This window comes from Macrobrachium nipponense, chromosome 43 (genome assembly GCF_015104395.2).
Source record: "Macrobrachium nipponense isolate FS-2020 chromosome 43, ASM1510439v2, whole genome shotgun sequence".
NCBI classification, from domain to species: domain Eukaryota; kingdom Metazoa; phylum Arthropoda; class Malacostraca; order Decapoda; family Palaemonidae; genus Macrobrachium; species Macrobrachium nipponense.
Window position 1 is genome coordinate 33,231,678 of NC_061104.1, and position 21,167 is coordinate 33,252,844.

Sequence of the window (21,167 nt, forward strand, 5' to 3'; positions counted from 1 at the left end):
GACGATACCCGAAAAATGGAGAGAAAGTATATTAATCCCAATATTCAAAGAGAAAGGGGACATACAGTGTTGTAAAAATTACCGAGGAATAAAGCTCATGTCATACACTGAAGGTATCTGAAAGAATTATGGATGAAAGATTACGGCAGCAAGTTTTCATCGGTAGACAGCAACTAGGATTCATGAAGGTGCTTAGTACTGTGGATGGTATTTTCGCTCTGAGTCAAATTATGGAAAAGTACAGAGAGAAGCAAAAGGTCTTGCATATGGCCTTTATAGGCCTTGAGAAGGCATAGGTATGACAGAGTACCACGACAGGAAATATGGAGATGTCTCAGGGAGAGAGGAGTGATGGAGAAGTATGTCAGAATGATCAGAAATGTAAAGACCAGCGTCAGATCTACAGTTGGAAGAACAGAAAATTTCCAAGTTGGAGTCGGGCTACATCAGGGATCTGCTCCAAGTCCACTTCTGTTTAACATCGTCTTGGATGTGTTAACAGAGGATGTCAGGGAGGAGCCACCATGGTGTCTCCTCTATGCTGATGACATAGTCTTGGTAGCCGAGAACAGGGAAGAACTGGAGGGGAAGCTTGAAAGATGGAGATATGCCTTGGAGAGTAGAGGTTTAAGAATAAGCAGGGAAAAGACAGAATATATGACAACCGAATTGGATGACGACCAGCAAACAACAATCAAATTAGGCGGAGGAAACATCAAAAGGGTTCATAAATTCAAGTACCTTGGCTCAGTGATTGACAATGAGGGGAACATGGAAGAGGAAATTAACAACCGGATTCAGTGTGGTTGGAACAACTGGAGGAAGGTGTCTGGTGTCATATGTGATAGAAAACAGAGGGTAGAAAGATGAGGATGCTTAGGTGGAGGATTGGAGTAACCAAAAAGGACAGGGTTAGAAATGAACATATTAGGGGTACAGTAAAAGTCACTGATGCATCAAAGAAAGTGCAAGAGGCAAGGTTAAGATGGTATGGCCACCTGCTGAGAAGAGAAGAGCAACACATGGCAAAGCGCCTCAGTGGCGTGGTTGGTTTGGTGTTTGCTTCTCACCTCGGTGGTCGCGGGTTCGATTCTCGGCCATTCCATTGAGGAGTGAGAGATGTGAATTTCTGGTAATAGAAGTTCACTCTCGGCGTGGTTCGGAAGTCACGTAAAGCTATTGTTCCCGTTGCTAAATAACCACTGGTTCCATGCAATGTAAAAAAAAAAAAAAAAAAAAAAAAAACATGGCAAGAGAAGTGATGGACGTGGAGGTGGATGGAACACGAAGGAGAGGAAGACCTAAGACCAGGTGGAGAGACTGCATTAAAGATGATATGAGGGAGAAGGGAATATGGGAGGAAATGACACGGGACAGAGGTAGATGGAAGAGACTCATTAGAAACGGCGACCCCGAATAGGGATAAAGATGAGAAGAAGATGATGCGTGGATGTGTGAATAACACTTATATACATTAATGTGTGCTTATCTGCGAGCTTTTGATAACGGTAATTTTTTAAAAACTACATTCTTTCACAGTGTTGTTAAGGTGCTGAATGATGTTTTTCAATGTCACTTACTTTCATGCTGTCCAACATCTCTGACCGTTGTCTGAATGCAACTTTGGTTTTTTTCCTAATCTGACCATTTAATCATTGTATACTCTTTTTCTGGATCCCTTTATCCTGCTGTCCAACTCCTTATTTTCAATATTTTAAGCGCTTAATAACTAACAGCGCCTTAGTGCTTGTCATTTTTAGCTAAATTGCGCTATTATTTAATTAACGACATGTACTTAAATTATCATAACCTTTTATGATAATTATCAGTAGCATCGTCAAACATTAGATGTACTGTGCTTCAGAAATTAATTAAGAAGTAATGAGTTGAAGGATACAGAGAAATAGTTATGTTCGAAAAATTCTGTTAAAATCACTTGAGTGGATGGCAAAAGATGGCGGGTCATCGCTCTTACCGGTGTCCGGAAATCAGCATAAAAAGTATGTGTCTATTTTGATATACACAGGTGTATCCATAGATATAAATGTATCTATCTATCTGACCTTTATAATGTGCCATAATTATGACCAATAGCTCACGAATCGTTCAGTAATAGTGTTACGGTTCGCAATTTTTAATGCGGAATTAGATATCAGTGGATAATGATGATACGTTGCCATGGTAACGCTCGTTGTTAGGAAAGAAGAAGAACGCCGAATTCCAAGTGTAAATATATGTGCTTCTGCCTTCAACTAGTAGTTTCGCATAACATCACAGAAAGTTCAAGCAATATTGCACAGTTATTAGACTGCAATGCGCGGTTAGTATGAGAAATGTAAAGAAAAAAATTTGAAAGGAGTCTTGATGAAGCCACGACACCAATTTGGACCTACCAAGCAGTAGGAGATGAAATTAATGCACTGAATTTTCGCCATCATAATCTCATCAACGATGTCCGAAATTGATACTTTGTTCAAGGTGAGTACAGAATTTTGTCTTAATTTTACTAAAATGCCATTTAGTGAATGTTCAAAAGTACTGCTAGCCTCGTTAAGGTTGTTTAGAAAAAATAATCATTTTAAAAGAACTTTTAAAAGTCGTGGCTAATTTGAATTATAATGTTTTGTAAGAACCCATACCCAGTAGGGTAAACAACCTAGCGGACTACCTAGCTGCGGCCACCTTAACCGTGTTCGGACCCACTTTCAGAAAAAGTACTTTAACACGTCCTGACACCGGAGATGGGCCCCAGTCATGAGTCTCATGACTCTAGATGTTGCTCCCATGACCTAGGTACTATCACTCATAACTGGTCCCCATCTCCGGTTTCAGGACGTGTTAAAGCACTTTTTCTGAAGGTGGGTCCGAACACAGTTAGGGTGGCCGCAGCTAGTCCACTCGGTTGTTTACCCTAGTAATGGTATCTTACTACAGAATTTTTTGTTTTACTAGAGTTTCGTATTCTTAATATATAAGGAATTTAGTATTTTTCACAAGTGAGAAAAATAGTCTGTGTTCCAATTCTATTAATTACAGATATTTTTACTACTATTGTAAAGGACTTGGCAATGAACCTGTTATTTGGCAAAGTATAATTTTTTTGTTTTAAAGAGAAGTTTTTCCAGTATGCAGAGGAAGGTTAATCCAGATCTAGGAAATTCATTCATATTTTGCAAAGTTTATTATCGAGTAACCCATTTTTATCATTTTGATTTTTAGGGGAAAATCCATTATTATGGAAGGGAGCAGTATTATCAAGCAATGCAAAATGAATGCGCTGCTGCATCTAAAAAGTTTGGAAGAGATGAGAGATACAGTTTCTATTCAGCTGTAGCTCATCTTCTTCAGGGACATATTCAGGAAGCAATCAGACAGCTGCAACCTTTACAGGTAAGTTGGTAATAGATATTTAATGCACTATCTTTTTCCTAAGCTTCAAGAATTATTACTGGAAACATTTAAAAAGTATTACCAATTAATAAGCAGATTAGCAAGGGCAGATACTGTTTATGGAACCTGTTGCCAAGGACAGTGTTATGAAAATAATTGTGTACCATGTTTTCCACCTCACCATTTGGCCTGAATGACCTACAGTTAGTGGCAGATCTAGGAATCTTTCATGAAGGGACGGGGATGGCACTGAAGATTATCATATAAATATGTACCATGAACACACAACGGTATATATATACATATATCAATATTATTTATATACTATGTGTGCTAACACAAATACACAATAGTAATTGTGGATGTTTTTGTTGTCGTTGAAATAATAATTAGCTAAGCAAATGTTTATTACTTATAATAATTTACTGAAAGAAAACAATGTTCTTTATTAATCATATCCATTAGGGCCCAAGTGACCAGTCCCCCCCCCCCCCCCCCACCCCCCCCCCCCCCCCCTCCCCCCCCCCCCACCCTTAAATCTGCCATTGCCTAAAGTGCCAAAGGAAAAAATTACTGTGTTTGTTCCTTTGACAAGCAAGCCATTTCTTTCAAGAGACTTTTGTTCATCAACCTTGGGTTTCATCAATTTAACTGAAATTGCATCATTGTTTGTATAGCAGGCCTCGGGAGGTCTATGTCATTTATTATTGCCTTACCTTTTTGTGTTTTCATTTAGAGTAGTACATTTTTTTTTTGTTATGGTTGATTGGGTCACTCTTTCTTATGTGTGAATTAAGCTTACACAGCAGTAAACAAAGTTTTTCATTAAGACGTATAGTTTTATGTTTTCATTTTATTTGATGTTTTTCTCTAGCTGTTACTGCCTATAAACTGCATTAGACTAAACTTAGATTGGCCCCTACACTAGCAAACTTGTTGGCAAAAAATGGTATAATTGGATGGACTAAGTGGACTGTAATGTGTAATATTGTTACTTGGTCTCAACCCAATTCATTGTTAATGAAAGACACTACTAGTAATATTAATGAATAGTACCACAAGTAAAGTACTTTCACTTACTGAGGCCAGTCCCTATAGACATGAACTCAGATCATAAGTCGCTAAGAGGTACAACGAGAGGTACGCGCCTCCTCTCTCTCTCTCTCTCTCTCTCTCTCTCTCTCTCTCTCTCTCTCTCTCTCTCTCTCTCTCTCTCTCTCTCAAAATCTTGCGAGTACTCACAGGTTGATATTCAGACTTTAGAAGACCGCTGTTTTACCTCATTTGTGTAAGTTACTCGCGTAACTTTTAAATTGTGTGTGAACACAATACTACAAGTTTATCAGATCAATTTATATTCACCATTCATAAAAGCTGAAAACAGGAAAAACCTGAGGTCCTTTACATTATTGCCCACCTCATGCCACCCCACAATCTGATATCTGTGCCTAAAGGAAATTGGAATGTTTACTTCCGATCAGGACGGGACTCCCGACTACCGGACGGTAGTTAACTACCTTACTACCATGTTTGAAAGTTCAACGGCTGTTTTCCAGCAATTGTTGAAAGTAATTCCTAATGTAAAGGAAGTAAGATTTGTATATTAGGAAAAAAATTGTGATTTTTGACATAGGAAAAAAACTATTTTGGTAGTTGCTGTTGAGTCCTCAAAACCCTCCTACTTTCCTGATGAACAGGCATGGGATTTGGTAAGGGATCATCCTGCATTGACCAACAGAAAGTAATGGCGTCTAGGTCTGTTTCTGGTCTTATTTTAGCCGTACGTAAACTAGGTTCAGGATTCGCTGAGGATAAGAGAAAGTGCCCTCTTATCCTGAGTCCATTTATACTCCATCACATGTTATAATGTTTATCATTACGACACAATACCCAGCCACAAGACCAGGTAAAAGAGAATTCTTTGACATTAGTCTGGTCACCATGAAGCTCTGGTGAGACCATGGAAGAGTGACTCCTTGAGGACTCAACAGTGACTACCAAAAATAAGTTTTTCCTACGTCAAAAAATGTTTTTTTTATTCATATTACTACTTACTATATCTTGTGTACGTATGACCATAACTATTAAGTAGTTTTATGAGACTACTGAGGTGGCCTAAAAGATTTTTTTTTATTTTGTAAATGATATAACCCTAGTATTTTAAATTTACATATTTTTGTTAACATTACAGAATGAAAGAGATGTAATGCTAGGTGCTTTGTTAGCACTGATTTATGCCCATCGGCGATGTCAAGTTGTTGACAAAGAAGCTGTTGCTCAGTTAGATGCAAAATTGAAGGAAGAGAGAAAACGGGCTTCAGAAATGGTATGTCTTTTTCACATATTTAATTTTTTGTTAATCTTGTAAGGCTTTAGTTTTTATGTACAGTTTTATGGAATGCTGTATAAATTTTACCCTTGCAACAATAAACCTTGGCCATATGTTGACATACCTGGATGATCATATTACTTGAACATGGAAAGTGAGGCATAGCCAAGTGGAAGTCATTATCTTGATAAGCCAGTGAGATATGTACTTTCTTACAATAATTACCATGTCTAATAAGTGTAAATTTGGAGAAGCAGAAAATGTTGAAGTACAAAGTGTGAGCTTTAAGAAAACACAGGAAAAGGCAAAACAGTATCATGCTTATTATCCAGAAAAATACAACTAAGTATGACATGTTAGATGACCTGGTAGCCTCGTTAGTCTCGTTTTTCCAAACTGCTAATGCCGCAGTATGTTCCTACCACACTTCTACCTCCTTCTGACTTCCATCTACCATAACTCTACCCTCACTCTACATATTTCTACCAGTGGATTTTCCTATCTAATTGTCCCTACATATTCATTCACAGACTTCTGTTGTATTCCTAACACTCACATGGATGTTCTTATCCATGATGGTAGGCATTATGTGCAGCAGTGAGGTAGTGTGCATTATTTAAAATGAATTATTTTTGAGGTTATAAGAATGAAGAATATAAAAACAGTGCATAATCTGACTAATGGGAGAATTCATTGGAGGGTGATTTTGAAGCCTTGAAATGTGTAAGTTTATGTAAAACTGCCCAACTTTACGCGCATAATGGAGGAAAAGTATAGGTTATATTTATTAGACATTGTACTTTAAACCAGACAAGTTAAAACATAATCATTACGCGCATAATGGAGGAAAAGTATAGGTTATATTTTTTAGACATTGTACTTTAAACCAGACAAGTTAAAACATAATCATTTTATGTAATTGTACATTTAACTTTCCAGCCTCTCTACTATGCAAGCATGTTTCTGTTGTTGTCATCAAGGATTGATAAAGCCCGGGAGTATGTTGATAGGCTGCTGAAATTAGATCCTGAGCATGAAGAGGGTATGGTACTCAAAGGATGGGTTGAACTTATGGCTGGAAAAGACAGTAAGAACAAGAATACACTTCAGTACTTTGATACTGTCCTTCAAAAGTAAGTTAGCACCTTTGTGTACATCCCAAGTACCTGCTTGCTGTTAAGTTTTTAAGTTATTTTCTGGAGCTAATATTAATTTTTGTACAACATTTATTTGTACTTTGATACATGCATAGTTAGTATTGCACCTCTTAAGGTATTACGTTGCAGGTATGGACAATACAGTTAGTAGAGCAAGTTTATCTCTCCTATTTAGCATTTGTATTTCCTACTGATTTTCAGAACTCCTCGCCATATGGATGCTCTTTTTGGAAAATCAAAGCATTATGAAAATCGAGGGTCATATGCTGAAGCCATGGAAACTTTGAATCTTCTTGTAGTTGCATATCCTGGATTTGCTGCTCCTTTAATTGAAAAAATGAAAGTGTGTTTGGCTGAGCAGAACTGGGACCAGTGTTTAGATGCTGCCAATAGGTATGATTTCTCTAAAATTTTTGTTGTAATTGAAATTAACCTTTGTTGTATGCGTTGAAATTCAATATTTATAATAATCTTCTAGACATACTTAGTGTCAAATTGTCCTCTTTGAATATTATATCTTATTGGTAAGATTTATGCCGGAAATTACGATGATTTTGAGCACAGTAGTACTGTATACATATTATGAATTATTACATATAAAGTACCCTATGTTTTTAGTAAATCACTTGTATGAAATTTTTATTGTTCATACACATTATATACAAACCATCCGTCCTTTACAATAGGAAAAAGGGGAAGGGAGCAAGAGTGAAGAATTTGGGGCTAGCAAAGGTTGGTTCATGCAGTTAAAGGCCCATGCAAATTTGCATAACCTTAAGGTGCAAGGGGAAGCCGCCAGTGGCGATGAAAAAGAAGTATAAGTGAATTTCCTAGTGCGTTGGCAGAGGTAATCAGGGAGGTGAATTACTGTGCTGAACAGGTGTTTAATGTAGGTGAGACAGGTTTGTTCTGGAAACGCATGCATACCCAAACATACATTGCCAAGGAGGAGAAGGCAGCACCAGGCCACAAAGTCAGCAAAAGGAGACTGAATTTGTTTCTTGGGCCTAAAGCTGGGGATTTCAAGCTAAGAGAATCCAAGGGCACTGAAGGGCATTTGGAAGGGTCAACTCTTGTCATCTGGAAATTCAACAAGAAGTCATGGTTGACACTTCAGATTTTTGAGGACTGGTTCACCAACTATATTTTGCCAGAAGTAAAAGAGTATAGTTTGATAAAACAAGGTGTAATCCCTATTGACATTCATAGATTCAGTGACGGGAAATACTGGGGGCCTAGGAGTCAAAGCCTTAAACTATTTTCTTGATGCTATAGGGAGGGTTTGTAGGATGCATTGACTTAAAGATGGTTCAAGTTAAAATTGATATGCTTTTACACAGTTCGAGTTAAACCGCACCATAAGAAAGGGAGAGCTCTGCCAAATATCTACATAGAATGTGGCGATCTGTTCAAGTTTTGCCTACAGTTTTTTTTAATCAGTTTGACTTTTTACAGAGTACTGGAAGTGGAGCCACATAATATTGAGGCAATGAAGTATAAAAATCTTTACACTTTTTACAGAGTACTGCAAGTGGAGCCACATAATATTGAGGCAATGAAATATAAAAATCTTTACACTCTTTGTCGACAAGGAAATTTTGAGGACACTGCTCAGGGACTGCGAAACTTGTATAGTGAAATGGATAAAAGCGAACCTAACAATGCATCATTGTTTATTCACATGGCTCAGCTTTTCTCGCGTTTGGTTAGTGAAGCATTTTTATTTTGCTTTTATCTGTTGATCACATGTTTTAATTTGGAGTCTTAAAATTATACCCTTGATGTTACAATATAGGTAAAAGTTTGATTTAATATAACAGTGTGGAAGGAATCGACTTGTTCTTGAAGAGACCTTCATGATGGCAAGCAAAGCAGCCAAAGTTGATACTTCAAGTGCTGAGTATTTGACTGAAGTTGGGTACCAGTGTCTGTTGCAAGGACGCAATAAGGAAGCCACAAAATACTATAAAAATGCTACCAAGTTAGATGAGTCATCTGTAGCTGCTTTAACAGGTAAACATGTCTTATGATGTGCATTTAATTCTGTTTTCCTTATTCTGATTGAGTGCATTTTAGTAATTGATGAATTTTATCATAGCAAAACCAGATTTCTTAACATAGAATTAGAACATGTTTAATTGTCTATGATTATATGTAAAACTCCATACTATACTGGATAATACTTTAACACACACACACACACACACACACAGATATTTGAGGTTTTTTATTTTGTATTAATTTGGTTTATTTTAAATATCTTTTATGCATACCTCGTACATAGGAAGATCTACTGCAATTGGCTATGTTTTTGTTAATCTAAACTATACAGTACGTACTGTATTTTAAACGTTTTTGAATTTTAAACAATTTTGAAGTTATTAATTTTGCAGATATTTCTCTAAAATTTAATTTAATAAGTTAATGCTGTATTTTAAATTGAATGGAAATTACAAAAATAATTATTTTTAAATTTTATTTTCAGGCATAATTTCATGTCAGTTGTTGGAGGGACAAGTATATATTGCTGAGCAACAGTTAGAATTCTTGAAGGAGGTAATATGCTTTTCTTGTGAGTTTCAGTGAACAAGGTGAAGGAATACATTTTGTTAAAATCTGATAATGTGTTTGTTTACATTGTAAAGTAACCTTGATCTAAAATGAAATGACTGTGTAGGTTTCCTTGGTAGCTGTCCGTAACTTAACCACTTGGGTAAGTTGTAGTCATAAAGTAACTTGCCAAGTAATTACATAGTTAAGAATTTCTAAGTACCGGCAGCTAAAATGTGAAATCGCGGTAGAAATTCTTTTGTTTTGGTGTAGGCAGGTATCCCAGCCCACAACAGGGGGAACAGGTAAACAAAGTAGCAAATGAGCTAAATTTATTTTTGCCAGCCTCCGACAAAGGTTGTAAGCAGCGGCTCTTTAAATTAGGATATCCATCATTTGTTTACCAGTTGTTCAGGACTATCAGTGAAGTACCATATGATTCTTTTTTTTTTTTTAATCTTTGGATTTTGGTATTTAGTCAGGCATTAGAATTTTTGAACTTGTTTCTTTGTTTTTGACTTTTGCTTTTCGCTGACTATGTCAGACTGAGAAGTGACAAGTACCTATTACTGTAACAAGGGTTGCAGGGCACAGTTGACATCTGCCAAGTATGACATGTGTACGGTATGTACAAAGTGTAGGGGCCAAAGCAGTGGAAGACTTTGTCTTCTCATTTGTCTAAATTGTAGAAAGATAGGCTATGTAAGGTGACTGCTTGATACAAAAGATCGTTAGCTAGTCGGGCATTGTTAAAATCCTTTTCTGATGTATCTGTTATTTCTGTATTATCTCCTAAACCCAGTGTCTCATCTATAACACCTAATCCTTTACCCAGCTCCCATGTTTCTGAACCCAGTCCCATTGCCCACCTTGAAGTGAGGTTCAAAAGTAAGTTTGAGATGTTAGCTAACTCTATGGCTCAGTTGGGGGAGTCAGTGCATGTTCTTCTCAAAAGAAAGGAAAGTGCAGTGTTGGTGGAGCAGCTGGCTGTCCATCCTGCCCAGGTGACACACACCCCTGCACCTGGGAGAAGTCATACTGGAGGCCCAAGAGAGATTGGTGGGGTCTGCCTGCAGACAGTCGTCCTCTCAGTTGCACCTGTCAGTGCCTCCTTGGTAACAAAAGACAACCATCGGAAAGGCGTCTTGGATTGTGAGCATCGTCTTTCATACTGCATTTGGTAGTCTGGCTATGTGTTGTACTGTGCCCAGGGCAGTGGCAATGTCTGTGCTTTACTAGTGCTTGGTGAATTCCTTGCTGTAAGGCCCCCACTATGTAGTAGGTGACCCTTGGTCTGACACCACACCTCTGCTAGCTGAGATGACCTGAGCCAGAGGCAGTATTTATTGCTATAGCTCATTTAACAGGTAAGGAAACAACAAGCACTGTGTTAATGCTAGCAAAATGGTTTCTATTCACATGTCATTATCAGTTATAAATTAAAGTAATTTTTCCATCCGTGAATCTCACCTAGCAGTGTGGGAATCAGCTTTGTAATTACTTTGATAAGTTACTTACATAAAAATTATATTTTTATAATAAAATGAGATTTAATTCATACTTACCAAGTAAATACAGAATGGGAGCCCACCCACCTCCCCTCTCATGGATGAGCTCAATTTACTTATGCCCCCACATGGATGATAGGGCGTAAATAAATTGATCTCGTTTGCTACATTGTTTACCTATGGGGGATACCTGCCTGCACCAAAACAAAAGAATCGCTACCGAGATTTTCAACTTTTAGCTGCCAGTGCTTAGAAGTTCTTAGCTATGTAATTACTTGGTAAATATAAATAAAATTTCATTTTATTATATAAGGATTATATTTCAGGTTCAGAGGAGTTTAGGCACTTCACCAGATATTCTATACCTGTCTGCTGTGTTAGGACGCATGAAGAATCAGCCCTCGGAGAAAATTTTAGGTGAATGAGAAATGTTCAATTTTTGCAATTGAGTTATTTTTGCATATTGTAATTAAGTTTTCAGGTTTCACTGTATATATGTACTGAGTTACATACAACCCTTTAACCATACCTACAATAAAGTAAAAGTATTTGCTTAAAGTGGCACCAGAAGGAGCATCGTAACATGAATAATAACTTTACAGCTAGTCAGACCGAGTACATTTAAGCTATTCTTTGTCACACTCTTAGCTCTGAGGTATGAAGAACTTGCAAAGACCTAGTAACTAAGAGGGTTAATATCAATTTCAGAATTGTTGAATGAAGCTATAGAGAACCACTTCAAAAGTTACCGCACCCTGTCTTTTGGAGCTACTTATCTTGCTGCCTTAAATCCAGATTTCCTTCTTCTGATTGCCAATGAGGCCTTGCTGTATGTTCCTAATCAAGTAAGTTTTGGTTTTTATTGTATTTATTATAGTTTTTCTTTGTAACTATCCTTAACAATAAGACTGAAATTATAATCTGAATAAGAACTTCAGAATACATATTGCCAAAGTTATCCATACTACTTGTCAGCTTACATCTTTTGTCTCAAAATATGGGCAAGGAAAATCACAAGATTATTGACAGATTTTCCCATACCACTTATTTGGTTACCCAACACCCAAGAACCAAGTGCATTACTTATGTCTGATAACTGAAGTATGCCAGAGTTGTCTTGAGCATAACCAAAAATTATTTGATTGTTCATAGCACATAATTATAGATATATAATTAAAAAAATCTGAGAAGTGCCATTAATTTCAGTTCTAAATGTCTTTGCTTATAGAATTGAATCTAGCTTGTTAAAATGCCAGATTGTTTTTTTTTTTTTTATTAATTTTTTTCTCTATTTGTAGCCTAGCCCAACTGGTGCAGCAGGAAGTAACATGCCTCCAATAATGAACCGCATCTTACTGGTTTTAGAAGCTATCACACGAGCTTGCCCTGCTCTGTTAGCAGCTCTCATACTGTCAGCTCGAATTAAGTTCATAACTGGTGATGTAAAAACAGCAGCAACTTCTTTGCAAAATGTTTTAGATAATATTGGTAAGTGTGTTATATTTAATACCTATAATTAACATGAATAAATATTTTTGCAAATGGGTTTTGCTTGTAACAGTCAGTTTTATGAATCATTACTCATTTTAGTTCATATTAACATTGCAACAGGCAAGTTCATCGCAAATAATAAATCCTTACAACCAAGGTAGATGGTGCTAATAATGACTCTATTCAAGGTTAGAACATTTTTGGTCATGTCTATAGTTATCGTCCCATACAGTATTGCATAGTTGCGTAACAAGACCATTACATTAATTCCTTAGGGATATGTGGTGTGGGAGGGACTGAATGTAAAGAGGGACTGAATGTAAATGTTCATTCATGGTATTTTTGTGCAAACTGGAGCAATGAAGTCTCCTTGTCAACTGTTTGTTACACAAGAGATTAAAATTTTGTGAATATCATTCTAACTAATAGTTAAACATCTAATCTTTTATTCTTAGATTCCACTAGTGCAGAAGCCCATTTATTGATGGCACAAATTCAACTCCATCAAGGAAATTATAAACAAGCACAACTCTCTTTGGAAGTAGGACTTTCTTACAATTTTGAAGTAAGTAAAAACAAAAATAGTATTTTTTTGTATTGCTGAAATATTGCTTATCATTCTAGCTTTTGATAATTAGAACAATAGTTTTTAATATTTTGAGTACTTAGCTTTGAATAAAGTTGTTAATTCTTCAGCATTTCATTTCTTAAAGGTACGAGAGCAGCCTACTTATCATCTCGTACGTGCAAGAGTTCTGAAAAAAGAAGGACAATATGCTGAAGCTATAAAAACTCTGAAGTCTTGTATCAGTCTTGCTAATACAAGACCAACTAGTAAGTATTCAAGTTAGTAATTTAGAAAGTATTTAAAATTACTGTAGATTACCCTTTTTTGTTTAACCATGAATTATCTGTTGAAAATTTTCCTAAAAGGAAATGCGTAATTCCCTTCCTTTACCAATAGTTGTGTTTCATTACAACCCACATTTGCATCCTGAATGTTCCCAATGTTTTTGTCAGTCATAAGAAAGGAGTTGTCTCAGCATGGTATGGATCCCTCACGAATAAGGGGGTTCCACTGAAATCACCCGCCCAATATAATGCTGATTTTGATGAAAGATAGCCAGTGTTTGTTTACATTGATTGGAGTAGTTATTTTACTGCTGAGAATTACTGAATATGCTATTAAGTATGTCACTTTTACAAAATTTGAAAGCTATTTTTGACAGTTTTTTTTCTTTTTTTACAGCCACAAAAGGTACCCGTAACAAAGCTGAAATGACCTTGCCAGATCGAGTGTCAATTTTTCTTGAACTGTGTGATGCATACAGGTTGAATAATCAGCCTGAGGAAGCTGCTAAGATTATGACACAGGCAATGACTGAGTTTCAGGTAAGACAAGTTTGTTTCATCTTGAGTTTGTCTGTTCTATATATATGATTATGTTGACAATCTTCAATGTCCCCAGACTTGGTTTTTGGTCAAACAGACAAAAAAATAATGGTAGGCTAACAACTTCTGGCACCTGGAGTCATTTTTGCTTCAGTCTCCTATATTACATTTCTTTTATGTCAGTGCTGTTAACAATTATGTCAAGGATTCTGTAGCTCATTTCCTTTCTGTTGTATTGCCAATTTTCATTATCATTCTTGAAATTTTCCATTATTCATAAGCTAACACTTTTAAGTTTTTTTCTGTTCCAATTTGTATTTAATGATACATCTGTGTTTTAGTTATGAGAGTACTTATACTTAAGGATTATGAGCTTCTCTGTGCCACAAACTGTTAGTAGTTAAATATTTTCATGCACAGTAGCATCACGTCTTAACAGACACTTTGCTTTCTGGTCAGTAACAAAAGACTGGGGTTCTTGACCTTTAGATGACTCCAGACCCCCTGATGAATTTCCCAGTATAGTTCCATCCCCCCTTCGTGTAAGTCCACTTATGTCCTATTTGTTGACAGTACATATAACTTAATATACTTAGTTTAATACATACTTAGGTATGAATAGCTAGGAATAGAACATACAAGAAAATCAAAAGCATTTATAGTTTTATGTATATAGTTATTTATTTACAAAATGTCCCCATGTATACATTGACACATTTATATCAAATATATACAAATATCCAGAGATCAAATCTCACTCCACCAGCATGTGGTTCTCATACCCCCAAGGGGTATGGATACCCCTGTTAAAAACCCTTGTTAGAGCATGCACTTGAATGTTTTAGTGGTATCTTACACCTGACAGCAGTTTCACATAGTTCTTGACCTACAGTAACCTGTCGTTACTCTTAACATTTAATTGGTATCACATCTAAAATGTTATAGCAGAAAGTAATCATAATTATTTAGCTGATAGTACAGAAGTGTTGAGGTGTGTAAAATTCTAAACTCACAGGGCAGGCCTTCATGTACATAAAGTTGTGCAAAGTTTGTAGATATTTCTTAGTTAATATTAAGCTAATTCAGTATTGCTTATATCAGGGAAGACTCATGTAACTATGAATCCACTCTTGGAGATTATCTTGCTTTATCTAGCACAAGTATATATTTTATTTTTTACAGGGAACTGGAGAAGAAATCAGGTTAAATATTGCCAGTGCTGACTTAGCACTGCAGCGTGGGGATGTAGAACATGCATTATCTATGCTGCGCAATATTGGCCCGGGACAACAATATTATTTGGAGGCAAGGGATAAAATGGCTTCTATATATCTCAACCACCTGAAGGATAAGCGTATGTTTGCTTCATGTTACAAGTAAGCTGTAAATGGTTGATAGTTGCCCAATAGTGAGTAATTAGATAATTATGATCACAGAATTGTTGAGAAGTGTCTTCATTGAAAGTTGTTCTTTTACATTTTTGTACATGAACTTCCCTGACAGATATATACTTAGCTATAGTCCTCCGACGTTCCGACAGAATTTCAAATCTCGCGGCACACGCGACAGGTAGGTCAGGTGGTCTACCTTACCCAGCCGCTGGGGGTGGCGGATGTACGAACCCACTCCCGTAAGCTTGTCAGATTTTTCTCTGTCGCGGGTCGGGAACGATAAACAACTGTTGTCGGTTCCTCTCGATAGTTTTTCGATTCTCGCTTGCCTGGAGTTAATTTGGACTTCTTTTGGTGACGTATTCGCTTTGTTTGGCTTGGCATACGCTGATTGTGGACCGGTTTGATTTTGAGTTTGATTTTCTTTAACGATGTCTGATCTAGAATCGGTAGTTAAAACTTCGGTGTTGTTTAGGGTTTGCGTGAATGAAGGATGTAAGGTGAGGTTGCCGAAAGCTTCGGTAGACCACCACACGGTTTGCATGAAATGCAGGGGAATGATTGTGCGTTTGCTAACCCCTTGTAGTGAATGTAAGGGATTGAATGAAGAAGAATATAAGGCTCTCTCTTCTTATGTGAGGAATTGTTGGAACGTGATAGAGTGCGTAAGGCTTCCTCTAGAAGTTCTAGCAGATCTAGAATGAGTGAGTTGGATGTGGATCCTAATAGTACTAACGTAGAATTAGAACCTTCTTCCCAAGTTGCAGCCCCGGCTCCCCGCACCGAAGCCGGAGATTCGCCTTCGGAGGCGGCAGCTCTGAAAGCCAAGAATCGTTCTGTGGATCAGAAGATTCGTCAGTTGGAAGTAAGGAGAGTGTTAGTGATCAGTGCAGTGTCCCAGTGTTGTGGAGGGTGCGTCCTGACCGGCTCCTTAGTGCCTCTAGGCCTAGACCTCTTCCAGACTCCCAGTTCCAGTGGAGTAGGAAAGTCGAAAGCCGCAGGAGGGCTAGGGAGAGCCCCCACCGGTCAGGCGTCCCCTCGGCAGATCCTGAAGTACGCTCCCAGGCTGCCTCGGATCGCTACAAGAAGGAGCTCCTACGCCAATGCTTCTCCTCTTCGTCGTCTCCCTCTCCGAAGAGAGGTTGGAACTCCCCGGATGCGTCGCGCCCGTTGAAGAGGGCTTGGAAGGCTCCCTGCAGTCCTTTGGCTTCTAGTCCGGAGGTTTTTCCAGGAAGAATCGTCGGTGGAGGCGAAGAAACACAAGAATCCTGTGATCGTTCTTCTTCTCGCGCTCCGCGCTCGGCGCCTGCTTCCGAGGAAGAATTAGAAGATTCTCCTACGAGAGTAACTCGCGGGACTTCAAGCTCAGATCACGGCGCTAGCAGACTCTCTAGCAGTTAGATCACGTAGGAAGAAGGACGTTTCTCTTCCGATCAAGAGATCTATGGCGCCGCTCTTCAGAGGATCGTTCTCCTTCAATATTGGGGAGGTTTCGTATGAAGGTGGGGGCTCGCGTGGAGCGCCCTCGCTCGCGGGAGCGCCCTCACTCGCTGAGCGCCCTCGCTCGCCTGGCTCTCTTTCAATTTCAAGGCGCCAAACATCGGTAGGACGCTCTATGGAGAAAGAAGTTTTTTCTCCAGATTGGATTCCCGCTTCCGGTAAGCGCACTGCACCTGCTCATCACGCGATTTCTTCAACTCCCTCGCGTGAGACTTCTCCTCAGCAGCCTCAAGATTATAGAAGGCGTCCTTATACAGTAGGCGTTTTCTTCTTCCAGATGTCACTCTCCTCGAGTATCGGATCGTGACTTCTCTCCTGACAGGCATCTAGAGTCTGGTAGGAGTCGTGTGCATGATAGACGGCCTACTGTTAGCCGCGTCCCCGCAAGGTAGGCGCCAAGAGCCTACTGCACATAGCTCTCCTAGTAGGCGCTCGTCTCTTTTAAGGCGTCATACTCCTGATTATTCTCCTAAGGGCAGACAACAAGAGTCTTTCAAGCGCCCTTCTCCGTGTAGGCGCTCCTCCCGCTTCTAGGCGCACTTCTCCTGACCGTTTGTCTCTTGGTAGGCACCAGGAATCCCGGAAGCGCCCTTCTCCAAGTAGGCGCTCGTTAGTTTTTGAAGCGCCCTTCTCCTGAATGTTTACCCTCTTGTTAAGACGTCAAGAGTCTCGCAAGCAGCCTTCTCCTAGTAGGCGCATTTCGCCTTCCAGTCGAACTTCCGTTGATCGTACGCAACTGGACAGGTATGGAGAGCCGCGCAAGCGCTCTGCTTCTCGTAGGCGCTCTTCTCCTGGCAGCCGCTCGCCCCAGGATAGGTGCATAGAGTATAGTAGGCGCTCGCCTCCTCCTCGTAAGCGCCCTGCGGATGTTTCCGAGAATTCTCGGAGTAGGAGCCCTACCTCTCCTTCGGCTGAGATTCCGTATACCTCGAAGAGGGAGTCTCATCGTATACTTTCCCAGATCTTCTCATCGTTCTCCAGTGGATGTGAACTCTTCTAGAGAGGGCGTTCTCCAACCTCTCGCTCAACTCCTGCTAGGATCCCTTCGTCACCTAAGGATCTTCCGCGCTCTCGCCTCGACAAGACGTCCTAGAAGGTTCGGATGAGGAACCGAACACTTCTGCTGCTGTCTCTTCTTACAAGAAGCTTACAGAGCTACTTTTACAAGTTTTTGGGGATTCCCTTACGCCTACGGCTCCTCCTTCTCCTCACTCACTTTTTTCAACGGCGAAGACAGCGAAGAGTTCTTCTTGTGTGAGGATGAAGCCAACTCTTTCTATGAGAAGGCACTGAGGAGTTTTGGTTCCTGATGGCTTCCAAAGAAGAAGGGGGGAAAATGATGTTCGCTTTTCCTCCTTCGAAGTTATCAGGACGCGCTGGTTTCTGGTACGAAACAGGAGAGCCCTTAGGATTGGGACTACCGGCTTCGGCTGATTCGGATTTTTTCGGCACTGGTAGATTCGACAAGGAGAACTGCCCTTAACTCTGCTAAGACGACTTGGGCAATGAACGAATTGGATCATTTGCTCAAAGGTATGTTTAGAGTGCTAGAAGTATTTAACTTCCTTGATTGGTCGTTGGGAGTCCTAGCCAAGAAAATTGAAGTGCCAGAGTCAATTTCACCAGATGATCTTATGTGTGTTTTGTCTTGTATGGACAAGTCAGTAGAGACGGAGCGAGTGAAATCGCCTCCCTTTATGGGGCCGGCATCGTGAAGAAGAGGTCGGTTTACTGTTCCTTCTTAACGAAGTCGGTCTCCCATGCTCAGAGGTCTTCTTTGCTGTTTGCTCCTCTGTCTACTCAGTTGTTCCCGAAACATCGAGTGCAGGACATTTCGAGGTCACTTTCGGCCAAAGCCACCCAGGACCTTTTGGCACAGTCGGCAAGAAACCTCGCCCTTCCTTCCCTACCAAGGCTAAGAAGGAAAAGGCAAGTGTTCGAGAACCCTTTCGAGGGGCATCTTCATCAAGAACCTCTACGTTTAGAGGTCGTAGACCTTCAAGAAGGGGTAAGACTTTCGCCAAGTCTGTTAAAGCCCCCAAATAACTTGCAAGTCCTTCAAACAACGGTGGGTGGGACGCCAGACTCTTAGAGTTTGCAGAAGTCTGGGCCCAAAAAGGGGCGGATCCTTGGACCCTTTCTATTTTGAGGAGAGGTTACCTCATCCCTTTCGTCGAAAGACCTCCCTTGACGACCATCCCAAGGGAACTGACGGCCAGGTACAGAGACCCCATCATGAATCAAGCTCTCCATCTAGCAGTAGATCAGATGCTGGAGAAGGGGGCTATCGAACTAGTGACAGACCATCATTCATCGGGCTTCTACAACCGCCTTTTCCTAGTTCCGAGTCCTCAGGGGGATGGAGACCGGTGTTGGATGTAAGCGCCCTGAACTTCTTCGTAGAAAAGAAGAAGTTCACGATGGAAACGCCTTCATCAGTGCTGGCAGCGCTTCGTCCAGGGGACTGGATGGTTTCCTTGGATTTTCAGGACGCTTACTTCCACGTACCGATCCATCCTTCCTCGAGGAAGTTTCTCAGATTCATGATGGGGGGGAAAATTTTTCAGTTCCAGGGCTCTGTGTTTCGGCCTCTCGACGGCCCCTCAAAGTGTTCACGGGGATTTTGAGAATGTGGCTCAATGGCTTCATTTGAAAGGGGTGAGGATATCCATGTACCTCGACGATTGGCTAATAAGGGCCAATTCAGAAGATCGTTGTTTGAAGGACTTACAAGTAACTTTAGAATTGACGAAGGCTTTGGGACTTCTCGTCAATTTCAAGAAGTCATCACTAATTCCCGAGCAAGAGTGTGTGTATCTCGGGATACAGATGAACTCTCTGAGTTTTCGGGCTTTTGCCCCTCGCAGGAAAGGATAGCCGAGGATTCGAGAGAGTAACAACCTTCTTAGGGAAAGAAGTATGCACAGTGAGGGAGTGGATGAGTCTGCTGGGGACACTCTCCTCTCTGGAGCAATTCGTTTCCCTAGGAAGGTTGCACCTGAGACCGCTCCAATTCTTTCTTCATCGGAATTGGAGTCGTCGTTCTCAGGATTTGACGTTCTCCCTGTCGTTATCCCAGGACATCAAGAAACATCTCTTATGGTGGACAGATCCCAACCTCTTTGCGAAGGGACTGTCTCTTCAATCACAGACCCCCAACCTGGTGTTGTTCTCCGACGCGTCGGACATGGGGTGGGGTGCAACTCTGGGAACCAACGAAGTGTCAGGTACCTGGGTGGGGACCAGGTAGCCTGGCCACTCAACGAAAAGGAGTTGATGGCTGTGTGGTTGGCTCTGAAGGCTTTCGAGCCCAAAGTCAGAAGATCGGTAGTGCAGGTCAACGCGGACAACACTACAGCTCTGGCATACATCAGGAAACAGGGGGACGCATTCCTTCTCCCTGTACGAGACAGCAGAGACCTTCTTCTGTGGCAGAAGAAAGAGGAATCAAGCTTCTCACCAGGTTCGTGCAGGGAGAAAGGAATGTAAGAGCAGATCTCCTCAGCAGGAAAGATCAGGTCCTTCCCACAGAGTGGACCCTTCATCTGGATGTATGCCAGAGCCTGTGGAAGTTATGGGGCAGGCCACACATAGACCTCTTTGCCACGTCAAAGAACAAGAGGCTGGATCCTTACTGCTCTCCGATATCGGATAAGAGGCAGGTAGTAGCAATAGATGCTCTTCTTCTAGACTGGAACGGACTCGACGTCTACGCGTTTCCCCCCTTCAAGATCCTGGGGGCTACTATCAAGAAGTTCGTAGAGTCCGATTCACGATAATGACCTTTAATCGCTCCCCCCTTTTGGCCGGCCCAAGAATGGTTCACAGAGGTACTGGAATGGTTGGTGGACCTTCCAAGATCGCTCCCGCTAAGGAGCGATCTACTCAGACAACCCCCACTTCGACAGGTACCACAAAAATCTCCTCGCTCTCAGTCTGACTGGTTTCAGACTGTCCAAAGTTGTTGGTCAGAGCGAAAGGCTTTTCAGCAGCAGCTGCTAAAGCAATCGCAAGAGCGAGGAGACCTTCCACCTTGCGTGTATACCAGTCAAAGTGGGATGTCTTCAGACGTTGGTGCAAGAGGAAGAACATTTCCTCTTCCAGTACCTCTGTGACCCAAATTGCGGATTTCCTTATTTTCCTCAAAGAAGAATGTCATCTGGTTGTGTCAACTATTAAGGGATACCGCAGTATGTTGGCGGCGGTATTTCGGCATAGAGGCTTAAATATATCCGATGATAATGACCTGCATGATCTTATTAGATCATTTGAAACCATTAAGGCGTCCTCATGTAGTACCGAACTGGAATCTAGACGTAGTCCTACAATTCCTTGGATCGTCTAGATTCGAACCTCCTGGCTTAGCCTCTTTCAAGGACTGACGAAGAAGGCTATCTTCCTTTTGGCCCTAGCTACAGCTAAAAGAGTGAGTGAGCTCCAAGCTATTGAGGGCAATGTA

The 21,167-nt window shown here is 40.4% G+C and overlaps 1 pseudogene; it reads left to right on the plus strand.

Annotated features, from left to right (window-relative positions):
• The first annotated feature begins 1,884 nt into the window (after positions 1-1,884).
• The window catches only part of LOC135213637 (tetratricopeptide repeat protein 21B-like), a 40,844-nt pseudogene continuing 21,561 nt past the window's right edge, over positions 1,885-21,167 (plus strand).